The following is a 12,328-nucleotide window of genomic DNA, read 5'->3' on the forward strand; positions in this document are numbered from 1 at the left end:
ATGAGGGCCAGCATTCAAATAAACAGGTCACCGCCTCTACACGTTGACACCCCGTAAGGGCTGTGTTAGCCTGTGTTGCATGAATTCAAATGCATGTCAGGGAGAAATCACATCAGAATTCTATTAGTTGATGGTTGTATTGTTGCGTTATTGAAAACAGTCATGTAATCAGCAAGGGCAGCTTGCCATTCTCATCACACGCAATGCGTCCTCCACTATCATTTGCCCAAATGCTGTCATGAAGTGTCAGGGCCAATCAGAGGAGCATGCACACTGCATGTCGGGAAAAACTGAAGCCTCGCTCTGTGTTACTTCAGCTTTCACTCACAAATTAAGCCCCACCTATGAAAAATGTACAAGCAATTTATTTCTGGTCTGGAGGAAGACTTATTATTATTCTCGTCTGCAAAAATCTGCTATAATATACAAAGGATACTTGCATTCAGGTGATTGTGACCTCTCAAATCATATTTTCTATAAATGAACTAATCCTTGTTTTATCCGTGAGGCAAATATATAAGTTGTGAGTCGTAGTTACAGTTGAAGTCGGTGATACAGCTATACCCTAAGCCATCTATGATGCTATTAGAATAATTTTAACAACTCCTCAAGGCTATCCAGCAAAAAACAAAAACACCAGTCTCTTGAAGCCAAGTAAATATTAATGAACATTGATTGAATCTGACTAGAGAGAAATGGCTTGAAAAAAAAACTGGGAGTTTAAAAAAGATTCTTATTGAGCTGTGTGCTGCAAAACATTTGTGAGATTTGCTTATGAAGGTGCATTTTATAATGAGGTTGTACCATTTATAAATATCATATCAGTTATCAGAGGTCAGTGAGGTCATGGATAGCTGGTGATATTGAATGCTTGGACAAAACAACTGAAAGGGATTGTCTGTGAAAACTCCACTGAAAAGTACCACGGATTGGAAACCTCCTCATATTCACAGGTAGGACTGGGATTGTGTTATGTACGGAAACTGGAATTTGATGTTGTGAACCCATCCCATACAGTTAGCACCAAATGCTACTCTATTAGACTCTCATGCTATAACTAAACACTGGCCATTGTACTACAACATCCCTCTTGTGGCCAGAGTCTGAAATTACATTGCTGGGGCTTGACAGCAATTCTTTCCAGCCTCCTTAATTTTTAAAACACTCCCTCATAACATTTAATAGATCCTCAGAAAAAGAGTTTTTAATACAATTTAAAATGAGAAATTGAGCTTATGACAGTAGCATGACATTTATAATAGTACAGCAATTCTGAATTGTGTACCAGTGGTTCTGGTCCTCTCTTAGTCAGGATATCTCTTGGTGTCCATGTGATGTACCACACCCTCTTTAAATCGACAATTCTTTAAACTGTTTCATAGTATGCAAAGTGTCATCAAAATGGCAAGGGCTTATCTCCTGATAAGGCTTCACATATCCTTGTTTAAAAACCTCCATCACAGTGTTGCTCTACACTGAAAAACCATTGCATGGGAAAGATTTATGTTTACAGTTGAATTATATTTACTGAATATTACTTTGAAATCATAAGGCTTATTTTGCCTGTGGATAAATCAATGTCATAATAGCGCACATGGGTACCAAGGGATATACTGTGGGTAATGATGCTGTTGGATTTTAAAAGGTGCAGAGTTAACCACCCTTGGCTTTCATTTTAAACAAGCAATATGTTTTTCCGGGAATTTCAAACCAATGTTAATCTCAAACACTGAAGTTCTTGTTAGGCAGTGAGGTAAATTACCAACATTTCTCTTTTTTTTCAGGCGCTGGCCATTGCAGCCTTTTGAGGTGACTAACAAGGCCCTTTGAACAGGCAGCGAGTGGGCTGTGGAGATTTACAGACCTAATTAGTGTATTCCACTAATCAAGTCAACAACACAAAAAAGACAAAAAGGGATTCTTAGAAGGGTGCTAAGCACATCTCATGCCCCCTGGTAACTATTTGGTATTAAGGGTAAAAAAGTCACCTTTTATGAGGCAACAGCACAATGAACTTGCATACTTATTTTACCATGCTACCCCTTTTAATGAAGGTCTCCACAGTATTTTATACTGTATCCGTGGCTACCAGTGATGCATTATGTAGGAAACATAATAGACACCCACTGTGGAATGCAGTATGGAGAGGTTCTCACCTTTTAATCCCACAGAAGACTTCTCTGTGCAGCACAGCTGAATTTATTACATGTTCTGTTCTTTTTTTTTAAACCAGCATTTGAATGATATTGGTAAGGCTTTTAATGCCTCCTGCATTGAAAATCAGTTTGTTTGTTCATTCAGAGGTAAAGGCTGAGATTGTGGTGCTGACTTGTAATGTGAAGTTTAATGGTCTTCTATCACTTGAAGTTTTATGAAGTTTGTTTATTATGCCGCCCCCCCCCCCACCCTCACACACGTACATTATTGCTGTGAAACTGAAACGCTCCCACAACATGAAAGTGAAACAGGCTGGGGAATATTAATCTTCAGGTAGAAAAGAAACCAGATGAGAAACGGTTTGAGAGTAACCATGGGTTTCCCTCATTGTGAGGAGAACAGCAATCAAAGGCATTGACCTCTGGGCCCACGAGAAACCCAATCTTTGACTCTACAGGCCAATCCCTCTTCATAACCTCCACCCTGAGGAGGCCTGGCTAAGCGGGGGTTGATTCCTGGGTGGGTGGAATTTGTCCGTTCCGGTTTCAGTAAATTGGAATTTTAATTTTGGCTTGTGTCTGAGAGGTCAGTGTGTGGCAGCATTTGAAGTGAATATGAAGTGACAGCAACACTGAGCATAAATCACAGTCAACATTGTGTGTGTGTGTGAGCCTGTGTGTATGCATGTGCATGAGAACATGTAAATGCTATCAAACAAAAGCTGTGTGTCTGTGCTTTTGTCTCATATTCATCTTTTGATGTCAAATCTAAATTCCTTAGGTCTACAGAAAAAAATAAGAAATTTCACTGTACTATTACCACACATTTGGAGGACACTGTATAGATATATACATTATATATACCACCATATTTGACCACAGTATGATTGTAGGTGCCAGAAGGTGGTTCCAGCATCTAAAAAACAATTGCTCTCCTGGAGGTTTCATACACTACAGACTACAGTTTATACAGAATGGTGCGATAAAAAACATGTGAGTGGCAGTTCTGCGGTCAGAGGAGGAACAGTTAGAGGAGAATGGGCAGGCTCCTGGAAGATAACAGAAAGTCCTTGAATGCTCAAATAACAGCTGTTTACAACAGTGGTGTGCATAAGGGCATTTCTGAAGGCAGAACACTTCAAAACTTGAAATGGATGGGGTATAGCAGCAGAAGACAACACTGGGTTCTTTACCTGTCCATTAGAAATAGGAAGAAGAGGCTACAGTGGGCATGTGATCACAAAAACTGGATGATTGAAGATTGGATCCATCCTGCCTTGTGTCAAAGGTGCAGGCTGCTGGTGGTGGTGTACTGATGTTGGGAATGTTTTCTTGGCACACATTAGACCCCTTAATACAAACTGAGCATCATCATTTTAATGCCACAGCATACAGCATCTCAGCATTGTTGCTGACCAAGCGCATCTCTTTGTCGCCAGTCTACCCTTCTTCAAATGAAATCTTCCAGCAGGACAATGCGCCATATCACAAAGCACGCATCATCTCCAGCTGGTTCCATGAGCATGGACTGTACAGTCCCCGGGGGTCAATCCAATGGATCACCTTTTTGGATGAGGTGGAACAGGAGGTTCACATTATGAATGTGTGCCCGAAAGATTTGCAGGAACTGCAAGATGCTGTGGACCATTTATACACACACAACATTATTAAAGTACATATCCTTATCCTACTAGGATTTCTCACAGTAATACTAAAAATGGCCTTATGACTCGAGTGTTTAAAATAAGACATGTCTTGTCAAGACTTGCACACAAGAATAGTGGAAATTAATTTTCTCCAAAAATAAATCGCCCTATGTCTTACAGTTTCATTTACACCGCTGATAAAAGTGTGAAATTTCTGTGTCTTCTGTTGTATTTCACAACATCTCTGATCAGTGGCTTAAAATGATAAAATTTGGAACTAAAATTAAGGGCCATAAAAAGTCTATTTCAAAAAGTAAAAAAAAAAGATATGCTTATCATCAAAAACAGAATGTTTTCACAGCTGTTATAAGGGAACCGGTTGATTGCCATGAAAGTGAATTAGGGTACAGGATAAAATGTGGCTTCTGAAACTGCCATATGGTACAGGTTAGATTTCTTAGTACCAGAGAAGATCTTCTAAAAGATGATTTTCCTGCAATGCAGCATTGAAGGAAGCATGAGTCACTATCTGAAATGTTACATAACTTAAAAGGGACTAGGGTGTGCACCTAGAGTCAATGGACATTCGCTATGGCTTCACCTCGGTTCCCCACATTGTTTCAAGATTTCCCACAGGCAGTTTCAAGGCCCCCACAATGCCTTTATGGCGATGTCCTGCTTCTCAGTCCTGCAGTGCTCAGGTTCCCTGCTTAACCGTAAGAGAACAGTCTTCATCATAGGCAATAAAGTCTTTGTAAAGACTGCATATTGATATCTTCTCCACACAGTTATTGTTTTTCAGGATTGATGAATTACAGGGCTTTTTGTGGTCACAGTTTCCATGGAGCTCACTCCTGCTATGCGACTATTCGTTTCATGCCATTCAATGTGTGGCGTTAGTAGTTGTGGCAATTACATCATAGTGTCTAATGATCGTCCGTATTTGAACATTGCGAGAAAATGCATGGTAGTGCATTAGCGGTTGACACCTGTAAAGGCGGTTCATCTCATGCATTTTACTTACCAGGTGTGTCCTGTTTTTATTGCACGCACTCACACACACACACACACCACCGACAGTGCACCTTTTGTAACTGTGTATCCTGGGTAGAGTGACTAGGGGTCCTGTTGACATTCCAATGTCATTGCAGTTTGATTTAATAACCCCCATTTTTTTATTACTTTGAATAGTAATATAGCCAGCAAATATATTGCACTTGTTTGAGCTAGTTTTTACATTTCTGCTGAGTTAACATTAGCTTAATGTTTTCATTAGCCTACCTCGCTCGTGCTTTTTACCAGTTAATGAATTGCAAACAATTCACTTTAAGAAATATTATCCCACTATCACCATTATCCCAGATTCTAAGTTGACATCTACACCCAGGAACAAAAATAATAATGTAATAACACTGTTAATTAGATTAAATACCAGAAAACTGTCTCTATGACTACCTCCTTTTTGATCAAAACACGCAGTGTCACCCAACAGGTACGTGTGTTTGTGTGTGTGTGTGTGAGTGTGTGTGTGTGTGTGTGTGTGTGCACACGCACTTGCCATTTTGACAGTGTTAGCTAGGAGTTGGAGCACTAACACACATAATGTGCTTTAAGGTTATTGTTAGGTGAATTTCTCATGTGAAAAATAGCATCACTTAAATAATTGATGAAAAAATCTAAAAGTGCTCATTTAACCTCAGGGATAGGAAGCAGTGAGAAATTACACCAGCTCATAGACACAAACATTCATTCTTTTCTACAACGACAGATGTTGATGTATAATAGCATCACGTGAAAAATTCATTTCATTTAACCAACACAAGTTTTAATGTCACAGCTTTGAAATTATATGCTATAATGATGCATGGACAACATTCCCAATAATGGTAACACGTCTGTGCACAGCAACATCAACTTTCACCCTAATAATTTGAGTTAATCTTGTACTCCTTGCAATTTTGAGCAAGTTCTGAAGAAGCTTCATGTCACTGCTACTGCAGTATTAAAGCGCTGTTCAAGAATGCCGTTTAATTCCCTGCTGAACATTTAATCCACTCAGCAGGCAAATTCCATTAGAGTTCTTAAATCACAGTGGGGGAAAAATGAATTATGTTACTATCTTCTTCAATAAACCAGAAAAACATGCCCTTCATAAACTTTATCCTATTTTACATTTTTATTATATTTTTGTTTTCATGTTCATATTTAATGCATGCCTGCTTTTCTTGTATGTATCCCTGCTATGCATTTTTTATCGCACATATGTTCATTTTTATAGACATTTGGCTATGCATTAAAATTGATGTGCGGCACTGCAGGTGTTTACGAAAGAAAGAAGGATATGCTATCACCAGATGAGGAGCTGGAACTCCTTTGAACCATGGTCCATTTCTTTAACATTGTAGCAGAAATATCCATGGTATAGGTTTTTGTTTCTTATGCCTTTCCCTATTTGAAATGCCACATGACTGCAACAATATTTTCCGGAAAAGTACTGCAATGCAAATGTCATGTGAAATATTACCGGTATTTTAAAAAATGTTTTAAAGATGCTAATTTGTGACAGTAGACATGCAACATAAAATACCCCTATGCTTTTTTAAAGAATGTGAGCACTGAAAGTATTGGTTAACATGTATATGCACATTTTCTCAGAAACATAATCAAGCATAAAATGTATTAAAATTAGTGGGTATGGAGTTCAGCTGGACGTGCCAAGCTGACATTGGGTCAAGGCACTTTGAACGGCACAAGATGACTACTTCCTCTGAGCACAAGTACATCCCACCTACAGTTACTCCACAGGCAGTGCATCAATCACATGTTCTCACGGGTTTATTTGTATCCAAAAGTTTTTATGAACATCCGAGAGATGGATGCTTGTCTTTAGGGTAACAGATAGCAGAGCTGTATAAAAGAGTCACACGCTGGAGATTTCATTGTCTGTTCCCTGACCAGCCTTCCTCATTCCAACTCACACTGTAGTAGCCAGAAAAATCTGTTTATTCTGGTTAACTTCCCCAGTTACATTACCCATGTTACTTAGAATGCTTGACATACAGTAAATCACCAAGACCACACCCATGAAATTAGACTACAAGTCATGATTTGCCCTCTGACCTGTCCATCATTACTGGCCACTGACCTTAAGGCCAATGAGGTTAAGGATACAGGCACAGTATAAGGTACCTGTACCCCTCCTAAATGAGCAGTTCCCCACCTAGACCAGAAGCGTTAAGTTTCTGAAACTGAAAGCACGGTCAATTCCTGAGGGTTTTTCCTGCTGCCAATATGAACCATATCTTATTTAATGGCAATATTTTAATACAATATGGCAGCACCCTGTGTAATGTTTTTGCATAGCCACCTAGCTTACTACAGTGAGTGTTTATCCTGCTACAGCTAGCATCTGAGTGGCTACTGCATGTTAGCGCAGTTATAGCACTGTATAAAGGCTTATATTGTTATCGCTATGTTCAGATTCAGGATGAGATGCATTTACTTACAAGTACATTGCAGTCATAGTTTAGTAGTCCCCCCAGTTAACATCCTTAGGTTATCTACTTAAGTAAATAAGCTTTCTTCATTTGTATATTACTACACTTTAAAATAATCACTTTGTTTATAATGTATGTATATACCACTTCCTTTTTACCAGCCACACCCAGAAGTAACACCCTCAAATCACATCCTCAAATATAGTAATAACTCCAGATCGTGCTGATGTTATTGTGTTGTGTGTGTCATTAAAATATAAACTGTATGTCTGTGGACTCTGTGTATTCTTACCAATACCCCAATGTGACAGTAAGAAATCCTGAACCAATGCACTTCTACCTAAACGGGCACAGCAAGTAACCCTACAATCTTTTATAAGAGTGCTCAGTAATAAATCCTGTTTTACAGGAGCATGAACTGCAGTTGAACTCACATGTACAGTTTCAGGGAGCGTGTGACAGAGCATCCTCTCTGGCTTTCAGGTCACACCCTCTCGAAACGAGATGAGGAGCCCCTCAGCCTCCATTTCTGCCTATTTTGGGGGCCGGTCTGTTCGACCTAAGCTCTTTCAGCACATTGCCTTCATCTGTTCAGCAGGGGGATCCCGGAGACAGAGAGCCCACTAGACTGGGTCTCTGGAAACAAAGGCAAAGTGAGGCCCTCAGTGTGTCACAGAGAGTGGACCTGAAGAGAAAGAGGAGAAACTGTTACTGAAGGGTGGTGACCACGATCTAAGGGAGTGATGCAAAGCTTAGGCCATAGGTTCCAGGGCCATTCTGCTACTTGAATCTTTGATACTCTAAAGCTCCCTCTACAACTTTCCAAATCAGTAAACTGGGGACTCCTAAGTGGCTCAGTTAGTAAAAGCAAGCCCCACAGCCATGTTTTCACAGGTAAATCAAAATCGGTCAATAACCAATCCAGAGTTTGATTACAGCCTGGATTGTTACTTAGCTCCACTCTTCCATAAATAGCTGCCTAACAAGGCGTCTGATTGTCTTGTGTCTGTTAATCAAGTTCAAGCTGGAGATTCAGATCCATACACATACTGCTTAAATTGTTTGTGCTGTGTGAATTTAGTACTGGTATATCAACCCACTTCATCATATTCTTTTTATTTTTTATATTCAGGCATTTGCGGTTCGGTTGGCCTGTCTGACAGTAAGCACAACTGTCAGCTGCTGTTTAGATTTACTTGCTTACTTGAGTGCTTTCTGTTTTTTTGGTGGGGAGGGGTTCTATTTGCCATCATACCCCCTCTCTGTAGCTGTCTCCAACTAAATTAATGTCTACCAGGATGTTTAAGAGTCTGACCCTACCAAATATCTTAACTGCTGCAGATCACTGCTTCAACCTAAACAGTGAAACAAGGAGCTATATATGTATTCCAGAGCATGTTATACCTGGCACCTTTCAAAGATTAACAGATGTTCCTATTTTGATCACTATATATAGATTGTTTGCTTTCTACCCTTATGCTTTGTAGCTTTCTACCAGCAGCTCATGCCTCATTATAATTCTGTGCAACAGTGAACTCAGTTTAAATGCAATTTTTTATCTTTTTGACCCAGTATGGATCTCCTGATTGTTGGGAAAGATGTATGTCAAAAACTTTGGCCACTTCCTTCTGCCTGTGCAACTGTTTCCATTGTTTTTGGTTCCTTTGTTCCATTTTGAGTCATATGACATGGTTTAGTTTAAACACAGTCAGTATGAGCTAACTAGTTCCTATAAATGTCTGTTTCCCTATGTGGTGCCTCTCCTCTCTTTGACCACAGGTTTACACCACTCCTTTCAGAACCTCTTTCTTTCCTCCCTGGTGTCCCCTATATGTAGAGATGTCAGGGTTATAATGAAATTAATGAAAATAATGATTATTTGTATTTAAATAGATTTTTAGATCAAATTACCCATGATGCACCTGTATGAATGAATTTTGAGTTGTACTCTGTTTCGATGGTAATCTCTTGGACATGTTGTATGCACTCATGAACAGAGCCACAGACTGAGAAATAGTTATAAATTAAATGGGAGGTTTACTGAAAAGAGTCTCATATTTGGATTACAGGCAGTCCCCGGGTTATGAACGTCCGACTTACAGACAACTCATACTTACGAACGGACTGCCATAAAGCCTATTATATAAAAAATTTGAGTTAAATACAATGGTTCGTAATAAGGAACGCACGCACTACTTTGTGACGCTCATGAAAACATTGCGTGGCTTCAGCGGTTCGTCGGCTCGAGGAAGGAGAACGTCGTCTGCCATTTTAAGTCGGATCACGTTGCCATTAACACTGTGTTGAGTGTGTAACTTTGTATTTGGCTTAAATGTTTCTGTTATTTACCCTTGTAACCATGCCTCCAAAGCGTAAATCTGATGCAAGTGCTGGTGATGCATCAAATAAAAGGAAAACGATCATGATTGAAAATAAAGTGGAAATAATAAAGCGATCGGAAAGAGGTGAAATGCCATCGGTCATTGGAAAAGCGTTAGGCTACAGTCGGTGAACGATCGGAAAAATTTTAAATGCATAGAAAGGTAAAATATATACTATATACTAAGACAAACATTTGACTAACTGACACTAAATAAGAACCGTATATACCTGTTCCGACTTACCTACAAATTTGACTTAAAGACAGACTTAGGAACAGATCTTTTTTGTAACCCCGGGACTGCCTGTACATATGTACGGAAGCGCTAAAAGGCCATGGATTCATACAGTTTTTTACTCGTTTTCTCATGATAACAAGTTATTTCTCTCCAGTCATTTATGATATCATCTTGAAATGTTGTTTTTTAGATCTCAAGAAAACAAAACTTTGTTTTGCCAAGATAACAAGGTAGATCAGTATATAAATAAAATCACTGCATGTTTTCTGCAATGATTTTATTTGTATACCAATCTATCTCGTTATCTTGGCAAAACAAAGTTTCGTTACCTCAAGCTTCTTGTGAAGTTAAGGACAATAAGGACTTTCACGGGGGCCAGATTACAAAGCAAACATCTAGCAATTGCACAGCTAATTCAAAATTAGTTTTTGGAAACTAGATATTTATAATTTTCATAAGGATTTATATTATTGCCATCAAAAATAAGGACATATCCTATGCTGCCTACAATAGGCAACATGAAGGTATTTACAAATTGAACAGAACTGTATGTGAACTGTTTGTGAACAGAATTGTACTGTATGTGAGATCTACTTCCTGCCTTACAATACTGCCTAATAATTCACCATTTTGGAGAAAGAGAATGCACCAATTCATTATTGAGCAATATACACCCCCCAAATGACATTTCCACACTGTGTTGTATTGAACTCTCCCAATTAAAATGAGGAACGGAATTTCGGAACTATGCACAGAGGTTAAACAAACAGCAACAACAAACGCAGAGGTTAAACATAATTGTCAAAGCTGAATGCCCTCTATCATTTGACGGTGATCCATTTTGGACCAGAAAGAAAAGCTTTTGTAAAAGCATCATTATCCCAGTAGAATCTCATTTTTTCATATAAAACACAAATCAAGCTTGCATTATAGAAACAGACATGGTGACCTGTTATACAAGACTGCCTGGACAGTCAAATCATAATATATGGCTTTACTCTACTTCAGATGTCCCCCATCACGTGGAACTGAAAATCCGATGACCACCTCATATTTTTCTTTATTTTGTTTTAAAGGAACAGTTAAAAACGAAATAAACCCTTTAGTCCAGCCCTAAGTCCAGTTCATTTGTTGAAATGGGAAACTTTTTGAACATAATTTAATTAGCATGAATTTGCTGTATTTAAAACCTACTCAATTGACAGGGTGCAAAAATATTTCAGAAAGTTTTATTTTTTTATTATGCAGTTTTTTATGATAAGGATCTTACGAAAGATAAAAGATGTGTTCAAGAACACTCAAGGATACATACATTTTTATATCTCTGACTCATGCATATTTGCTTACCTGCAGTTTATCATTTTGAAATAATAAAATATTATGTTGTGTCAGCCCAGTGGGAAAATGATGTGGGCCTGTGGCTAATGCTATAAATATATCCATGCCTCAAAACGCATGGCTCGACAATAATGAAGACTGATAATGAAAACAAAATGTCTGCAACATGAAAGGGGCGCAGGGGAGTCTTGAAGGAACACTGGAAAATATTTCCAAACTGAGGGCATTTTTTGCTTCACAGTTTGTCTGAATAGATAATACTCAACTTAGAACGCGGGGATGGGCTTTGTTGCAATTATGCACTTATTGGATAGTTATGATAATGTTAGTATGTTTCACTGAGGAGGAATGAGGCACCCAGTATTCTGTATGATGTGTGAAAGGTAGTTTCACATGAAATGATCAGCAAGGCTTTCTGTGGTGAAAATAATCTGTCACTTACAGAAACATAAGTCACAAATTTATTGCTCATCCTGGCCCATAAACATCAAGAAAAACTAAATCCAAAATGGTGGCTATGACTGAATAATGCATCAAAGACTGTAATTATGACCACATGAAACATGTCAAATGTCTGGATCTACAACTAAATTTATTTTTTAGCTGTAAAAAATATTTTATAAATATTTTGTTCAGAAAAAGCAAGTGAACAGAAATAATGAAAAACAGACTGCATAAAATGACAGTGACAAGGAACTTTTAATTTTTCTTGTCAAACTCATTGAAGATTTACATACATACTTATGACATCTTTTTGATTTATGTTCTTCTGGTGGAATAATTGCCTTGGATTCAATAAGCTTTGGATCAAAATTTGGATTAAATTTTTTTTGGCAGGTACCTCAATCACCCATCAATTTAGAGAAAACAATATACAGTTTGAGGTTTGAAAAAAATGTAGTACTAAATACTGAGCACTTTATTATATAATTATAAGAATTGCAGACACATGTAAATTGAGTCTAGGCCAGTGTTTTAAAGTTAAGTCAGACTTATTCATGGTCACAGGAATTTATTAACCTCATAGTTCATAATTCTCACCTCACCTTACCTTCTGAGTTTAATAAAGAGTA

This window comes from Anguilla rostrata, chromosome 8 (genome assembly GCF_018555375.3).
Source record: "Anguilla rostrata isolate EN2019 chromosome 8, ASM1855537v3, whole genome shotgun sequence".
NCBI classification, from domain to species: domain Eukaryota; kingdom Metazoa; phylum Chordata; class Actinopteri; order Anguilliformes; family Anguillidae; genus Anguilla; species Anguilla rostrata.